This window comes from Pipistrellus kuhlii, unplaced genomic scaffold (assembly GCF_014108245.1).
Source record: "Pipistrellus kuhlii isolate mPipKuh1 unplaced genomic scaffold, mPipKuh1.p scaffold_m20_p_3, whole genome shotgun sequence".
In the NCBI taxonomy this organism is placed as follows: Eukaryota; Metazoa; Chordata; class Mammalia; order Chiroptera; family Vespertilionidae; genus Pipistrellus; species Pipistrellus kuhlii.
The window spans coordinates 24,409,703-24,428,160 of NW_023425529.1; the positions used below are offsets into that span (position 1 = coordinate 24,409,703).

Here is an 18,458-nt window from a genome sequence, read left to right on the forward strand (position 1 = left end):
ACTTAAGAGACTCCCGAAGAAATCACAGTGAGAAAGAAGATTAACAGTTACTTGGCAGGGGAGATACCCTGATCCCAAGAAAGGAGGTTAGCTAAGACTATGATGTGGACATGCTGTGTGGTTTGGTTTAAAATGAATTCACAATATTCTGATAGCAGAGTCCTATCTATGCTTTCACCAGCACACACAGGTGAAGCTGGTGGCTTGTAAGTTGTTTAAGAACCTGTTCTTCAGAGTCAAGTCTTGTTTGTCTTTTCTTGCTCTATATCAGGAAGACAAGTGGGTTTTTAATTCAAGTGCCAAGTCTGGTTGATTGGTAGTGGATTAGGAGGGAGGGGAGAAGAATATAGAGGTTTCTGAAGTCACATTTAGGCTTAGCATAAAAGAATGCCCCTATAGCTTTGTGATGCCTTCCTTGAGCACAGAGCTGATTAGCTCAGACTTATTGTGTCTCAAAACTACTGCGTTATTTTCCTTTGTCAAAATGATTATTTCTTTAGTGTTACCTATTTGAGTCAACAGTGCTACCATCATTCCCAGTTCCTAAGCTGAAACAAGCTTCATCCTTGTCTCTTTGTTTTACCTTTCTTCCTTGGGCCCTTTGGTATGTACTTATGTATCATTAACTGGGGGTATATGTGATCATCAGAGAATAACAGTGAATAATTTACAGCATCTATTTATTAGAGCAAGTGGCTTTTGGAATTCAGGCTTTAGCAGCTCCCTCCACCACTCACAACATCTCCACGTGCACAGTGTTGTTCAATCACACCAACCTACCTTTAGCTTGCTGACATCCCCCCCCCCCCCTCCCCGCAAAACACTTTATTGTTTCTATTTGGTCCAGTGCATGGGAGAGGGCTCCAGGGTGGTTGAAAGGATGCCTAGTGGTTTTGGGTAGAGAGTCAGGTAAAAGCCAGGCACCAGGGGAATTCAGAAGGGCCCCTCAAAGGCTCCTAGTCATTCTTGAGGGTGAGCCTGTCAAAGAGATATTTGCTCAGCCCATTCTGGGGGCTGGTCAGCTTATGGAGGTGCGTCAGGGGCCTGCTCATTTTCTTGGTGAGTTTCACCTCCTCAACCAGGAAGTGGTTCTCCAGGAACTCACAGAGATGAGGGCCTGGGTGGGTAGGACCCAGGACGTGCTGCTCCAAAAGGGCCTGGTTCAGGTTCCTCTCCAAGGCTAGGGTGGCTTCTACGGCATCCTGAGTTTTATCCCACTCATCTTGAGAAGTCTTCAGCATGCCCTGAAAGAGAACGTGGCCATGTGCTGTTTTTGCACCTTTAAGAGATACTTCATCCCCTCACCCTTTTCCTCAGCCAACTCCCAGAAGTGGCCCACATTCTCCAGAGCCACATTGTTGAGGTCCAAATGGAAGCTCAGAGACAGACAGGTGTGTAGGAGGCCCACAGATGCAGGCTGACCAGGTGGTAGACAGCAACCTCCAGTTCAGTGGAATGATTCTGATGAATTTGGGAGCTCATGTTGTTTGGCCATAAGGGAATGAGCTAAAAAAACAACAACAACAAAAAAAACCCCTCAAAAACCAAAAACACCCAAAACCAAAAACACGATGTTGGGTGGACTCTGAGACTGAGGATGGATGAGGTGGTTCTGAAAGTGGTGACAGGAAGTGAAGTTGGAGGGTGGTCAGAGACTGGGAGAAGGAGTGTCCCTGCGTCTGTTCCACCCAAACACTGTTGAAAGCAAGAGACAGATCTGGGAACTGTCCAAGGCCCTGCCTAGCTTGCTGTTTTGATTCAGTTTTCTAAGGACAATTGATGATTATGTTCTCTGGGCTTGGAATTCTCTTCACTCGAGCTAAAATCTCTCACTCTTTAACATTTGTTCATGTGCCCTTTATTCTCAAAGCCTTTTTTTTTTTTTTTTTTTTTTTTTTTAATCCAACCCAGGATGTGATTCATACACTCTCTGACCTCCATCTAAATGCCTTTGCGGGGCTCTCATCATGTCTTTTGCCTTCTTGATTATAATATTTATCAGTGTATCATAATGTTTGATTGTATTGACTAGCCTATAAACTAGACTGGGGCTCTTTGAGGAAGGGTTGGTATTGATTCCTACAATATATCTGGTACCTGTACTGCAAAGTAGCACTCGGTGCCCATTTGTTGACTTTATGATGACATGGAAGCACACTCCTGGAAGGGATCTGTTTTTGTTTACTGTAGAAAGTCTATTACCAGGAGCGCTTTCTTCACAGTGGTAATCACTGTGCGGACTCTCGTGGCCAGGAAACAGTCTGTAGGGAGTAAATGTATCTGTGGAACATGAGGGTCAATGCATGTTAATTCATTGTGCCACACGGAAGCTTAATGAGTATTGCAAACACAATTTGGAAATTCTCAATTTTGTATACTGCAGATGAAATATATTTTACATTAATGTAAGTGGCTGGTTATTGAGATGTAGTTGATTATTAAAACAATGCGTACTTGTTCAGTCCATGTTGATGAGGCAAAAGGAAAATACAGCTAAAAATATAAAAGCTCTAAAACACCCAATCTCCCCCCCCTCCAAAAAAAAGAAAGCAATTAACTTGAACAGCTAGAAGAATACTTTGCCAGGATATATATTTATCAATATTTGAGTAATATTGGTTCACGGTTGTTTTACTTAGGATATTAATATCTCTCAAATTCCAGGGGAGGAATATTTCTTTATACTAGATATTTTAAAAGTATCCTCCTTCTTTCCTCTTCTACCTACAGCTGAAATCACACTCTTAGAAATCTACAACATAGAGTGTCAGGTAATTTCAAGGACCCAGGATGGAAAACAGAGAGGCAATATCGTAAATAATATAGTAAATTGTATAACGACTAGGCCCCAATGACACTAACTCTGTGACCTTGGAGAGGTTACTTAACCTTTATGTGCCTCATTTGTAAAATAGGGTTATAAAGATACAGCTTAATGTTATAGGAGTAAATGAGACAACACAGACTCCTTAGAGAAATGCTTAACATGCCATAAGCAGTCAATTACGTTTCCCTCTCCTTATAGTTTTGAGACAAAGTATCAGTATTAATGCTTTTTCCAGGAATGATTCCAAATTTTCATTTCCCCCCTATTGTACTGCAGAAATCATATCATAAAGAATTGGTGTCAAGATCCCTCATTTGTGTTTTGATTAATGCCTCTTAGTTTTTTAATCTCTAACTCAATTCTAGGATCCAAATGTTAGCTCTCATTGAAGAAATAGTGTCTATGGCCAATGGAAGAGTGAACCTGTGTTAGTATCCTGATTAATTCCTACGTCACAGGCATTTTTTTCTAGATTGCACTCTTATCAATTTGAACTTAGAGCAAACAAAACAGGAAAGCAGAAGTCATTAGGTTTGTCAATCCGCAGGGGCTTTTGACCAAATATCCATTAACTAATAATTGTATTAAATAAATGTAACATTAAAAAACCAGAGTGTGTTCTTACAATACCACACATACTCTTAACGTAGTATGAGATGCCATGAACTCGTGATTATACAGAATAGGGGCTACTCAAGGGCTTGAGAATAATTTGTTTTCTTAATTTTCCGACTTCTTTCCATTTTATTTATATCACACTTTGCTCAGTAATGTTTCCTTTTACATATTGGATGAAAGCAAATTTCAGCTGTCTTGATGAATTATAATAAAGAATAAAAATTAGAATATATGTATGTTTGTGCATATGCACACCTATACTTGGTAAAAACTACCACTGGTGATGATGTCTTTGTGTGTAGATGAAAACACTAAACTGCTATTAAGTTTTTTAAAGATATTTTTTTAATTAATTTTTTACAGAGCGGAAGGGAGAGGGATAGAAGCTAGAAACATCAATGAGAGAGAGTCATCGATCAGCTGCCTCCTGCACACCTCCCACTGGGGATGTGCCTGCAACCAAGGTACATGCCTCTGATTGGAATCAAACACGGGACCTTTTAGTTCGCAGGATAATGCTCTGTCCTCTGAGCCAATCCGGTTTTGGCTGCTATTAAGTTTTAAAAAATATACTATAAAAAATTAAGTCACTCAGGGTAGAGTTCCAGAAAGAACCAATAAAATGTCAGGACAGTAGAATCTATAATAATGATAGACTCACTGAACAAGCACTTGAACCGAGTAAGTCTATTAGGGAAATGTAGTATAATTTACCTATCAGAATTTTTTGGGAATGAAATTATCAGCTCTATTAGGAGGTAAAAGAACGTTTAAGTACTTCACTAAGTCTTTTAAAACTTTCTGAAAATATTTCAGAACATAGCTATTAAAAGAGTAACTGTAGCACTGGAAAGGTGTTTTATAATGAAGAGAACTGGCTTAGAGGTAGAAAACAAATACAGAGAAACATACTTCTTCAGGTGAAGGAAATTCCTAATGTTATGTGCTAAGATTTGGAGGAAGTGAGTGAAAGGAGTACATACCCAGAAACAAAGAAATATAGTCTGCTTCCAGAAGCTGACTTGGAGGTTGTTGAGCTAGGTGTTTCCTCGCTGCAGAAGTGGGACAGCAAGCTGCTCATAGAGCACGCAACTATTCACGCATTGTCTGTATTCCTGAGGGGCAGGAAGAGAAGCATTCCAAGGGTGTTGCTCTGAGGTCCTTAGGGCAGCTTGGAATCAGATATCCATAATGGGAAGGCTCCCTCCACTGTCAGCAGTCTAAAATCCACTATATCTTAACTACACAGGAAAGAGATTTATTAAAATAGTAGAGGCCTGGTGCACAAAATTTGTGCATGGGGGGGGGGAGGGGCGCTATCCCTCAGCCCATCCTGCACCTTCTACAATATGAGATCCCTCCCATAATCTAGGACTGCTGGCTCCCAACCTCTTGCCTGTCTCTGCCTGATTGCCCCTAACCGCTTCTGCCTGCCAGCCTTATCACCCCCTAACCACTCTACTGCCAGCCTGATAGACACCTAATTGGTCCCTGGCTGGTCTGATTGCCCCTAACTGCCCTCCCCTGCTGGCCTGGTCACCCCTAACTGCTCTCCCCTGCAGGCCAGATCACCCACAACTGCCTCCCTGCTGGCCTGGTTGCCCACAACTGCCCTCCCCTGCCAGCCATCTTGTGCAGGCCATCTTGTGTCCACATGGGGACAGCCATCTTTGACCACATGGGGGCAGCCATCTTGTGTCTTGGAGTGATGGTCAATTTGCATATTACTCTTTTATTAGATAGGATATTTGGCCCATCAAAGACTCTGCAGTAGACTTATGGTCGCTGGCTTAGCCACTGAACAACCAGAAACCAGTGCTGCCACCACTTAGGGCAGACATTATTGCATTTTTTTTCTGGACATTGCAACTTCGCTGGTGGTGCTGACTGGAACCCAGAAGTTCTGGGATGTCTAACACAGAAAAGCCAGCAACCTTTACTGCCACATTTCTTGAAAGAAGGATTATGTCTGCATCTGCTTTCTCATATCACCAATATCCCAGACTGAAGTCCTGGGTGGATGCATCATGCATTGCATGCTTTTACCCAGCTGCAAGCAAGATTGGAATTCTGGCTTCTGTGTTGAAGAGACTGGACTCAGAATGTACTGGCAAAATATGTTCATGAAAAATATGAGTGTTCAAAAGATGCTGGATTGCTACAGACATGTCAGATATTTAGTACACCCCCCCGACCCCCCCAAAGTAGTAGGTAGAAGGCGTAGAAGGAGCGGTATTATTAGCTTTGCGCAACAATCATTTGATTAATGCTGTTTTATATTGGTTAAATATACTACTAAAATACTGTAATATTAATATGTGACCACTGAGCCCTGGCCAGTTTGTTCAGTGGTTAGAGCAACAGCCTGCAGACTGAAGGTTGGAGGTTCGATTTCTGGTCAAGGGTCAAGGGCAGGTACCTTGGTTGCAGGTTTCCCAACCCCAGTATGGGTGCATGTGGGAGGCAAGCAATCAATGCATCTCTCTCACATTAATGTTTCCTTCTCCCCCCTACCCTCGCCCTCCTTATACCTCCCACACTCTCTAGAAATCAATAGAAAAAAATATCCTCGGGTGAGGATTAAAAAAAAAAAAAAAAAAAAAAAAGAGTACAAAGAGTGTAATATAATCCAAGACTAGAAAAATGATTGGACTATTAACTTGATCTTTAAATTCCAATATGTTAGAATGAAAGACCACATGAAGGTCATTAAAAGATGAGTATGAACACATTTTACAGTAGTCAACTTGCCCTTATTTAGATAAACTTGACAGTTTTCCCCGTTGCTCTTTATTGAACTATGTACATAATGTTACCATAGCAATTATAACACTTTATTGCATATAGTTCCTCACTTATCTGTCTCTAGTCTGTTTTACTTAGGGTCTTCTAACAGCACATGATAAAATATTAAAATATTTGCTGAATAAAGTAATGGTATCAAAGGGCCAAGAAGGATGTCTGGGGTGTGCTTATAACTTTTTGGAGACAGAATCATGAGCAATGTTCTTCCCAAACATACCTTTTGGCATCATATATTGTAGTTGGTGGGAGAATATAAACAGGCCAGTGTATTGTCTATGGATAGGAGCCAGGCTAAATGAAGGGAAATGTACTGTATGATAGGATTTAGGTGAAGGAGAGGTCGGCATATCTAGACTGGTCAAGAGAAAGACTCAGTCCTTAGTTTTGTTTTGCTTTTGGGTTGAGTGTCTGGTGAAATAGTTATTTATATAATGCTAGGGTAAAGTTGACATGACCACCACAATTAATCTCTTCTAGACAATTTTATTTATGCCATTTCTAAGAATGCAGTAGAACATTTTACACAGGACATTTTTAAATTTGAAATAAAAGACTTGGTGGGATACAGAGTATGTTACACATTCCATTGTGTAGCACACAAAAACACTGGACTGCCTGTGATCATCCCTTCAGGAAGTGATGGGGGTATTTATTTTAATATAGCATATTGAGATATACTATAAAGACATCTTTTTCTTTCTAAAAAAAAGCATTCTGCTTCTAAGTCTTTGTGACAACCAATGAAAAGATTCCTCTAGGATATAGTATTATATGATAGATTATTGTGGTTTTATTAAAAACACTTGTTACCTAAATGGATAAAAACCCTTTCTTGCCAGAGATTACACAAATCTCAAACAAAATTGTATTTATATTTAACTCGTGTAGTGGAATATGATTTATCACAGGAATGGTGCTAAGAGATGTCAAAGAAAAGCTACTGACTTTTAAGGCCACAGTTGAAGTTACTGCACAGGAAGTTTCATGAGTCTTTTATGTAGAAATTAGATTCATGCTCAATTCCTTTCTGAGTGCAGTTCCAGGAAAAAAACTATAAATAATTTAATGTGTTTTCCGTTGATAGAAAATGGAGCTTACTACTCCATTCTTTTAACTTCCAGAAAGTTAAAAGTCAGGTGAATTGCTCAAGTGCTAATCCCTGTTCAATGGAAGTTCCCGAAAGCACTTGCAGCCACTGACCTTCCCAAGCTTAAGTCCTAGTTTATTCTTAGTTCTAAAACTGTTTAAATTTAAAATTCTTTGACTAGTTTTTTGGCTACATATATTTTTATTTTTACCACATTGATGCATCATCTTGCATTCTTTTACGTTGTTTCAATCTGCAATCCTACTTTCTGGACTCAGGTTAGAATCGAGTTGTAGTCTTGACTGCTACTGACTGTGGGAACTTGATTAAGCTTAACTTTTCATGCTCTCTGTCTTTTGAAAAAAAAAAGTTTTATTGATTTTGTACAGAGAGGAAGGTAGAGATATAGAGAGTTAGAAACATCGATGAGAGAGAGTCATCAATCAGCTGCCTCTTGCACAGCCCGTACTGGGGATATGCCCGCAACCAAGGTACATGCCCCTGACCGGAATCGAACCCAGGACCCTTCAGTCCCCAAGCCGATGCTCTATCCATTGAACCAAACTAGTTTCTGCAATGCTCTTTGTCTTTTCATCTACATAACCCCAAATATATTTTGCTGCTGGTGTCAGTTTGATATGTTCAGAAAGCAAATTTGATTCTGTCACTCATCGTTTTCCTTGATCTGGAGAGAAATGCCCATTTGGGCACTCGTCCCTTGTTATTTCTGGGAATGTGTGGCAGTGCTAGCTAGTTGGCTGATAGATGAATTCCATCACAGAGCACGTGGTTCTAGCAGACACCAGTATTGTGTTTCATTGGGCTACGTCAACCTGCAGTATATGGCTTCGTGTTTACTACAATAGTATTTGTTGACAAGGTCCACTGCGTTTTTAGTCTTACAGTGAACACTGCACAAGTGAAGAAACCCTGTAGCTATTTTCCAACTAAGAAAAACGGAGGGGATTATCTCAAGGGATTTGAGATCAATGGTCTGGCTATCTCAGAGGGTGTCTTGAAAAACAATATATGGGAAAATATTTTCTGGTGAGTGTAACACAGATATAAATTACTCTTGGTCTGAATTTGACCGCTGTAGTTGATCTGTGGTGGTTTTCAATGTTGAGTAAGTATGAAGATTGGAATGTTTTACATGCCCCAATTTCCTCCCTGTTGTCTATTGTCATTAACTTGGTGTAAACGCATGGTTGGGTTGGTTTCCTGCATTCCTTTGGATGTGGGTTTCCAAGCTCTGTCATTATACTTTGGCAAGATTGGTGGAGGTATGCAAATGGACCTAAAGACATTCTCAGAGAACCAGAAGCAGTGTGTGAGCTTCCGACAACTGCCTTCTTACATCCTGGTACCGGCGATGAAAACGGCATGAAGATAGGTCCCCAATACAAACCAAAATGACACTTTGATCACGAAATGGTTCTGATTTAAAATACAGACTGTGAGTAATCTGCAGTGTGGCTTACTCACACTCATTCACATTCAGACACAGGGAAATAACACAAGTAATATCTTTCAACAACAACAAAAAGCCTCCAGTAAGTATATTGGTTTTTCTCCATATGGGTTTTGTCCACCTCTTTGTCTAAATTTATTTATAGTATACTGGTTACTTGAGTGAATATTTTAATAATTGGCTTTTCCAAACAACCTCTCAGAGTGCATTCTGAGAAAACAAAAGACCTTTAATGCCAAGAATCAGTGAGTTCTGAGATTGCTTTTGCAGTACAGATTAGGCAGAGAATTAATAGGGATGCCAAGGATCCCTTAAGAATGTGCTAGTTTATCTCTCGGTATCTTGGTAATATTGGATCTCATCTGTTTAGAAGGATTGTTTTCTTTCAGTTAAATGTGCTCTGCGTAGGAAATTACATGTACTTTTTGAATCAAAAGTATTCCAGTTGCCACCTCCACCTCCTTAGATGATTTCAGGATTGTGCTAAACAGTTACTCAACGTTGCAGACAATGGAGTAAATTATCCTGGGATCATTTTAGATGTCCTGAACTAAGGAATTGATTGGGATTTTTGTTTGTATGTGAAACATTCTTTGAGCAGCAGCTCCATTGCAATAAGGAGCTCCCCTTTTTAAAAAAAATATATTTTTAATTGATTTTTTACAGAGAGGAAGAGAGAGGGATAGAGAGTTAGAAACATTGATGAGAGAGAATCATCAATCAGTTGCCTCTTGCACACCCATGCTGGGAATGTGCCTGCAACCAAGGAATATGCCCTTGCCCGGAATCGAACCCAGGACCCTTCAGTCCACAGGCCGACGCTCTGAGCCTAATGAGTTTTGGCTAGGAGCTCCCTTAAAAGAGAATCTTTCTGCAGGGGCTTTGGGGGTGTGTGTTTAAGAATAAATGTACTTGGTGGCTCAGATATTAATATCATAACACCTCATAAAGGAGCGAGTCAGTAAGTGCCTCCGTCTGGACTTCATCTGCCCACTGACGTCAGTGTGGAGGCGTGAAGTGATGATTATATCTGATATATGACTTCAACTTAACTGTGTCTCTTTCTTCCTTTATTGAACTCTGTTACCAGAGCTACCTGTTAGTTGTTGCTGTTAAACCGAGGGAACTTTTGACGATTGACACTTCCTACTGTATAAACCTTCCAAATGTGCTAACTTTCTCAGAGCTTTTAAAGAAGATACTATCTGCTTGCTCTTGGACCTAATAGGTTTATTGCTTTTTGGTACCATGCATATTGTATGGTATAATTAAAATAAGGCACTTAGTGAATTCGGAAAATAATACTTTGGTATGTTCATATGTTTTGTGTATTTTGAACAAGTGATTTTTATATTTAGGCTCTGTATATCAAGTTAGCGAAGAACTCAGAGTTTTCATGAGGCAGGATATTGACTCAAGTGTTAGAAGCTATTTGTGGAGTAATGATTTTATTCAATAGTTAGAAAAACGTCATTAGACCACTTAGCCCAGCAGATGGCGCTCTTACCTTTGTGCTTATATTCAAGACAGGTCTTGTGGTGACTTAGCTAGATCTCAGAAACTGTCGAGGGTTGCATTTCCCAATTTTTATTTGAACACAGTTTTATAACAAAACAATGCAGTTATTTTTAACATTATAGAGAAAAGTGGATGAATGGACAAAGCCATTTCTATAGATAGTTGGTTCAATTATTTGTTAGCACGTGAAATAGTTAAGATCCATATGGATGAAAGATGCGCTTCCTGCAAATGTGAGTTCTATATTGTATCAGTTCTTTTCTTCCTATATTTATAACTCCGAATCTTAATCTGATAAATCCAGCTGGGTAGACAATAGAGTGAGAACAATATCCCTCTTTTCCTTTGTTTTTGGGATTTCATAGTATCTCGGAGTCATAGAATTTTGGTGCTGCAAGGAACTTTAGGGATGATCTAGTTGAAGATACAAACTTTTAGGTGAGGAAACCATGGCCCACAGAGGCTAAGCAATCTGTTCAGTCTGAAGGTAGAAACACCTGCTTTCAGTGGAAATCAGAAAACGGGCCTTACTTTCTTCAGAGCAATGCTGTCTGCTGCATATTGCTCTGCTATTCTCTGACAAGGGATGCTGACCACTGGGCCTGTTGGTGGAGATTGATACTTTTGCCATCCTTTGTTGGCTTTTGCTTTGTTTCATAACATTTCTACACAAGAATCTAGAAATGCACCTCAGCCATCCCTAAGTGTCCAAATTAAGTAAAAGGTATGGCAGAAACAACTTTTCCCCATGGCAAGGACTGACTGAAAGAGGGCTGCACTATTCTGAACCAAATTTAATTGAACCAAAGAGGGGCATCCCCAAGCCCTACGGTTCTTGACAAGTTGCAGGTATAAAATGTCAAAGCCCCGAGCCAGCCGACTAAGCTTGATGTCATGAGTAGTCAGCTCCTTAGCCGTGGAGATATTTGTGGAGCTGAGAAACATTCTAGGAGTAAGGCGTTCACAGAATACCAGGGCCTCCAGTTAGCCTAAGGCCTGGGAGGACTGTGATCTCCAACACTTTCACTCTGACACTGAGAGGTAAAAAAATATCACTTTTTTGTTGTTCTGAATCAAATGAAATCTGGATCATGGCGCTCGCCTGGTTAGCGGAAGATCCCAATTCAAGTTGCTTTCTGGAGAACCAACCCCCTTCCCATCTCCATCTTCCACTCAGAACAGCAAGAAAGCCAAGGTGCCGAGAAGAACCAGAAACACTGGACCAGGGGGACTCTGTTCTCTGGCCTGGTTGGTAGTTGCAGAGGTGTTTGCTGTGTAAGCTTGTGTGGCCCATTTGAAGGGGTTTTGTTGTTATCTCTTCCCGCCCATGGAGCTGGGCCTGGGCCCCCACAACTGTGTAGCGATCAGCATCTCCACAGTCACACAGAAGCTCTGCTGTGTCTTAGGTACTGCCAGGGACCCACATGATAGCTGTCTACTACTCCTGGCCTCCTGCTGTCACTTGAGGACAGCATCCCCAGATGCCAGGCCCTGGATATCAAGCTCTCTTCAAGGATTGGTGGGGCAACAACTTCCATAGAATTAATCCACCCCAGTGGATCTGAAACCAAAATTGGTCACTTTGTCCCAAGGAATTCAGAATACAAAGACAGAACATTCTTTTATTCCTTTGGCCAAAGGGTTTTCAGCAAGAAGAATATGACAAATCTTTGTTTCTCAATAATACAGCCCATTTCGTAAGGTTACATTTTATTCTAGCCATCAATTTACTTTTTTTTCTTTCCCCCATCACCATTTATCCCCACGATAGTCTCTTCCACCTCCTGCCCTGCAGTCATCATACTGTTGTGCGTGTTCATGTGTTCTTTCTTTTTATTTTTGCTCAATACACCATTCCCATCCTCTCTAATTACTCCCATACCATACCAGAGCTGTCTGCCTTCTCTCTATCTATGAGTCTGCCTCTGTTTCCCTTGTTAGTTTAGTTTGCTCATTAAATTCCATGTAAGTGTGAAATCATATGGTACCTGTCTTCCTCTGACTGGCTTGTTTCACGCTGTTGCAAAGGGTAAAATCATCTCCCTTTTTAGGTCCTAGCAGTAAATTTTTAAGATGGGTGACAATTTCCAGAAGAGGTTAGTTGTTTATGCTAACCAGTCCCCCAGTACCTGCTGGGTGAAAAGTAGGATGTGTTTAATTGGAACAACTATTAGAATATTAAGATTGGAGTTCGGGGCAGGAAGAATAGTTGTTTTCCTCTGAGAAATGGCTCTATGCAGCTGAAAAGGATTACTACTGCCTAACGTTCCATTACCCACCTTGATTTCTTATCTTCTTAGAAACTCTTTACTTCCTATAAGATGAAATCGACACCTACCACAGGGATCCCTGAGAATTCCCTGGGTTAACTTATGGTAAGTGCTTTACTCTAGTCACTGATAATACTAATAAGTTAAGTATTACTTAATACTAATACTAATGCCTGTTAAGACATTATGTACACTACTGAACCCCCATCTCACCCCACCTTTTTTTTTTTTTTTTTTAAAGAATAGTTTATTGATTTTTAGAGAGAGGGGAAGGGAAACATTGATGATGTGAGAGCTGCCTCCTGCACACCGCCCCACTGGGATCTGGGATTGAGCCCGCAACCTGGGCATGTTCCTTGACCGGTAATCAACCAAAAACTTTTTGGTGCACAGGATGAGACCCAACCAACTGGCCCTACCTGCCAGACCCCACCTCCATTCTTCTTCTTTTATTTGTCTGTGTGGGGGGTTGTTGCTGATAATCCTCACCTGAGGATATTTTTCCATTGATTTTTAGAGAGAGTGTAAGGGCGGGGGAGAAACACAGAGACAGAAATGTCAATGTGAAAGAGACACATCAATTGGTTGCCTTCCACACATGCCTGGACCAGGGCTAGTGCTGGGGATCAAGTCTGCAACTGAGGTAGGTGCCCTTGACCACAATTGAACAGGGACCCGTCAGTCCATAGGCTGACGCTCTATCTACTCAGCCATATGGCTAGGTCAAGTTTTTCTTGATATTTCTCCTAGATTAAAATCTGAGATAAATGCAAAATATCAGAAAACTTTCCAGCGAAGTAGAGGTAAAAAAATCATTTTGTATATGGTCTCCTACCTCCCCAAATGTTGGAATGACAGCTAAACTTTGGGGGCGTGCTTCATCTTCTACCCCCATCCTGGTGGCTGCATTTGGGTGTGTTGGGTGGGTTCACACCTGCTTGTGGCTGATTCTCTTCCCAACACTATGTTGGGAGCATCATGATGGTAGCTTGAAATCAGCCACGGTGGAAGGATTTATAAGGAGGAGAGAAGACTAGAAATGAGAGCTGATTGTTAAACATTTATCAGCACACCACTGCCTAAAAATCCATCTAAAATAGTTTACTAAATAATTTATTGAGAAAAAATGACCGGAAAGACTTAGCGGTTTTCATTTCAACCTCATCTGGAAAGCGTGCTTACAGAGAGAGTTTGGGTGACTCTAGGGGAGAACTGTTCATTGCCCTTCTCCCCTTTAGCACATCAATGAAAAGTTTAAAATGCCACCTCCATATTTGTTTAGTAAAAGTTAATGCTCTGTGCACCAACAATAACATCTCTTCAGAGTGTCACAATTTTGCTCTCTAAAAGGAAAAATACATGCCAACAAGTAAGAAAATCTTTGGAATCAATGTTTCAAAAAGGAATATGGAGAGAGAATAAGAAGGAGCATTTGAATTCTATTGTAGGTATCCTATGTTTTTAGGAAGAGCTATTTGTACCTTAATGATCATGTTTTTGTTTTGTTTTTTAAAACCTGCCCCCTCCCCACAACTCTGTTAGTTACATCTAGTAATTTTAGGTGATCACAGATTTTTAAAGAATATTGTGCTAAGCCTCTGGGGATGCAAGTGGATAAAAAGGAATAATGAACTAATGGCTACAAAATATTGTGCTATTGAAAAATTTTGTCTTCTCTCAAACTCCACCATCTCCATAAACAACAACAACACAAAACTCCTGTGCTTGACTCAATAATGTTATAAGCATCAAGTGTATCTTTATTCTCATTAGAACCATGGTGAAGAGCAAATAAGTGTTTTTTTGGTATATTGCTGTCATATTTCATAACAGGATTGCTCAACAACATGTATTTTTAGTTGAGGATTCTGTTATGTCTCCAGGAAACTTAGATATCAAATATTATTGCTTGGAAATGAACAACAACAATAAAAAGACCTCCAGGGGAAGTTACATACAGTGGTAGGAGTCTTTCCTGAGATGTGGAACCCTCTGTCATTGCTGATGTGGTTGTCTTTGTGGTTGCTGATGTTCACACTTTTGGGGCTATCAGCTACACAGCCATGGACTCACCTAGCAATGCTTGCAAGACCCTCAAGAAGTCATCCATATCCTTCTAACTTTAGAAACATGTCATGTTGACTTTATTCAAATATAGCAGGATCCAGGTTTAACTACAGACACACACGGATGCCCAGAGCATCCATTTTGAGGGGAGATGAGCCCAGCGGGAGCTCTCCAGATGTGCACCTCTAAACATGTGGCTAGATGCCTTCCTCCATCCCTCCAGGGAAGGGGTTTGGTTAGAGAACAAGGAACTTATCATAAAGTTTATACTTTATAGTCTTCTCTTCTTATGTTTTCTAACCCTAAAATGGTTAATCGGGTGTTGGCATTCCCCACTACCCTATTTCTATATCTTAGGAGGAGGAGTGAAATTGTGGATGTTTGAGGGTTGGAGACACCTGAGTGTCTGGGTTTTCCTAATAGCCTGAGCATGTCAGATCTTAAAGTTCATAGATTTAGGCGCACACTCTTAAAGCCAATGAAACCTCTCAAATCTAATCTTACTAGCTATAGATAATATAAGAAAAATGCTGCCCAGCTCATGTGGCTTTGTGGTTGAGCGTTGACCCATGCACCAAGAGGTTGATTCCCAGTCAGGGCACATGCCTGGGTTTCAGGCTGGATCTCCAGTGGGGGCTGATTGATATTTCCCCTTTCATTGATGTTTCTCTCATTTTTTCTTTCTGTAAAAATAAAAAACGTCTTTAAATTAGAAAAAGGTCAGAATTTTTGATATAAGGACTTATGATTATTTTGGGTGAATGCAATTCTAAGACAGTAGACCAAATTCTCTTGAGAGAAAAAAAGTTCAATTTAGCCAGAAGGGCTTTATGATTTCCATTTGTGTTTAAGTAGTGTGTGTTGCAAGGTTGTTCTGTCAATAACTGCCAGAGAAAATCCATTGATGACTTGACTCTGAAGGTATTCAAAGGAGTGCCTGCTAAGGGGTCAGGAATTAGCTGATTGCATCTTTAGAATGGGCTAATACACACTTCTTTTTGGACTACATTCATGCCTTTTCCAAAGGGACATTGTCACATAATGTTTGTACAAGTGCTTCCTCTTCGTAACTTTGCCAGAACTGTGTTCTGTGTGATTCTGCTTACATACCCAAGTCTCCTTGAGTTGCCGACATTCAGACATCATTAGTGACCTCACTAATGCCATTTTGATAAAATGTTGACATCATTGCTTCTCTTATATCTTGTTCTTGACGCATATTGGCATGTCTGCACTACATTTCCCCACATCCTTCATTTACTGCATATTTGCTTGATGGGTGTTATTTTGAGTTATTTGTGTTCTGGACTTTTAATTCCCTTTTGGCTAGAACCCAAATATTTGGTTCGCCAGGTCATAAGCCTTGCACCTTGGCGATTTTTCTGCTAAAAGCACAATGAAGAGGAACATTGACTGTTCAGAGGTCCCATGTAGTTCATCTCCCTGCCTCTGTTACTTTCAGAAGAGTTACTTCAGATAGCCAGTCCAACTGGGAGGGTATCTGCAATTGCTGTCCTTTCATGCAACATTTCTAATGAATTTCATTTCTGCAAGGGTTCTCTTCTATGGATTCTGAGTTGCCTAATCTCTGGAACTGGTGAATTTCCTAATAGAAATAGTTTCTGCCTCAGCTCACTGTCACCTCATGGTCCCCTGGGTCCTGATATGGCTTTCTTATCTGTTCAGATTCCTGAATGACAACTTTATTATTTTGACCTCTGGGCTATGCACTCTTTAACTTTGGTCTCATTGAACTTCCTGTTTAATGCTGGTATAGCTCATCTATATCAAAATCTGAGAAATTCCTGTAAGATTGCTGGTCTGAAGCTAGCAAAAGTGCTTTGCTCAGCTGTTAGCTCTTCCTTTTGTTCTGTTTGCCATGATTCTGCTGTATTAAGTAGCCAGCACAAACGACATTGCTTTCTTTGCTGTTGAATGTCTAATATGCAAATGTCCACTTTGAACATTTTAAAGTGTATATACTATGTAGCTCTATCCACAACTGTGCCCTCTTCTAGCTCACCTTATAAACCTCCCAATCCCCAGTTTCATGGGTGCATCCTAATTACTCTACAATCATATTCAAATCATCTTAGGTGCCTTTAAAAAATAAAGATGCCCTAATCCCACCCCAAACATACTAAATTAGTCTCTGGGGTGTGGGAACTAGGTGTTTTGAAAAATGCTTTGCAGGTGATTCCAAAATGTGGTTACAATAGAGAACCATAGCCTCAGCCAATCAACGTACTAAGATGTTTCTTCTGGTGGCTATATGTTACTGGCTCTCTTCTTAAGGCAAGGATGCATATCTATATTAATGGGCAGAGTGAATGAGGAAATACGTGGTCCCAGTTCTGCTAGAGGTCAGCTTATGATCAGCCTTAGGATGAAGTTGATGCTTTGGACAGGAAATTAGAGGAAGTGACCTCTGATGACAACTCTGATCCATTGAATCAATTAACCGTGAAACTTGCCTTACCTTTGGACTTCCTGTTATGTGAGAAAATAAACTTCAGAGTCAAGGAAGCTGGGGTCAGAGAGATTAAATGACTCATGGAAGAAACTAAAACCCAAGTTTTAAGAGTTCTTTCTGTGCACTCTATGAAAATACATCTCAAGAAATTGTGAGTACATGAGAAAACAGTACCTGCTCTCAAGAAAGTCACAATCTCTTCGAGAGAGATGAAACGCAGTTGTTGGGAACCTTCTCAAACAATCCTGCACTAAGCTCCGAGAACATGTTAGAGTTGACAAAGGATTGTGACATCTTTTATCTCTTTTTATCCTCTCAAGAAACTCTTAGATAGGATATTATTATACCTACTTTACAACTGAGGAGATTGAGGCTTCAAGAGGGTTTACTCTTTGCCCAAGATGATCTAGTTGGTAGCTGAGCGAGGAGTTAAACTCAGATGTTCAGACTTAAAACCCGGCATCCTTTTTGCTCCACCTCTTTTTCTGAATGGTCTTTATGTTTTGGAATTCCATCTGTCTTCCTCACCTGGATATAGAGATACAAGGATTCAGGATAGAGTAATGCTCTGCTAGTCCCAGGAGCAACAGTTACTGGGCATCCATGCCAATCTAATCTTATAGGGGAGTTGTCGAATTTTGTTCTTATATTTAGAAAGTGGATGAAGTTCCTGGAAACCGTTGAGTTCAAGGCAGGGACATTTTATTTTGGAATATTAGAGTTAAGATTTCTGGGGAGCATTTAATCTGGGTTAAATGCCTCAAGATGACCTATCAATGGGAATTGAGTTCAATTGTGGAAGCAAGAGGCACACTTCTATTTTATTCCTATATTTTATTGTCTGGTCTCATGCACCTTTGTTGCATCCTTTTCTGGATACAATAGCCACATTCTTGATATAGAGAATGTGCAGAAGTTCCCATTATTTGTGTTCTGGAGCTTTTTCCTTTCCCCCAATCCAACAAACCAAGTGACTTTATACACACAACTGCTTCTGCGACAAGTTTTCCCCTCACGTCCACTGGGTAAAAAGAACAGCCTAGCAATCTTCCCCTTGCATTGCTCACGATTCTGGGAAGATAGTTAACCAATTAAACAGTGCAGCTGTACAAACATTCCAGCTATAGTCTGTAAAGTTCAGATTGTGCACACACTTTCATTGTCTTTTCCCCCCCATATAGAATCTCATTGTTTCTTTCAGTTACATTTAAACATGTGTTTATGTAAGATGGAATGTTCTTTAGCTGTTAAAGTAAATTTGAACTACACTCAAAATGTTGAACTGTGTTATTTTCAGGGAAGAACATTTGGAGAAAATTTAT

At 40.3% G+C, this 18,458-nt stretch overlaps 1 pseudogene; it reads right to left on the bottom strand.

The window, feature by feature from the left end:
* Nucleotides 1-956: 956 nt before the first annotated feature.
* LOC118728806 lies at nucleotides 957-1,482 on the bottom strand (annotated as a pseudogene).
* Nucleotides 1,483-18,458: the final 16,976 nt, after the last annotated feature.